The 204-nt window shown below is 34.3% G+C and overlaps 1 protein-coding gene across 8 annotated transcripts in view; it reads right to left on the bottom strand.

The window, feature by feature from the left end:
- LOC116686714 (F-actin-monooxygenase MICAL2) overlaps window positions 1-204 on the bottom strand; it is an 81,144-nt gene that overhangs the window by 53,683 nt on the left and 27,257 nt on the right. The gene's annotated exons all lie outside the window — the stretch shown is intronic.

Raw genomic sequence — 204 nt, 5'->3', positions numbered from 1 at the left:
AAAATGGGTCGTTCCAGACATTGCTTTGAGGAACAGCGGACTTTAATTAAAAAGTTGGTAGGAGTTCAAGTTAGTACAGAGTACCACAGCAATGAAATACAATATGCACTCTCTCAGCACCAGTCAACAGTAACAGTTATGATAAAAATAATAATAATATAAAAACATAAAACCATTAAACCACCACAATAAACAGTGGCTAAG

The sequence above is a fragment of the Etheostoma spectabile genome, unplaced genomic scaffold (genome assembly GCF_008692095.1).
Source record: "Etheostoma spectabile isolate EspeVRDwgs_2016 unplaced genomic scaffold, UIUC_Espe_1.0 scaffold456, whole genome shotgun sequence".
In the NCBI taxonomy this organism is placed as follows: domain Eukaryota; kingdom Metazoa; phylum Chordata; class Actinopteri; order Perciformes; family Percidae; genus Etheostoma; species Etheostoma spectabile.
This window is presented reverse-complemented; position numbering and strand designations above follow the sequence as displayed.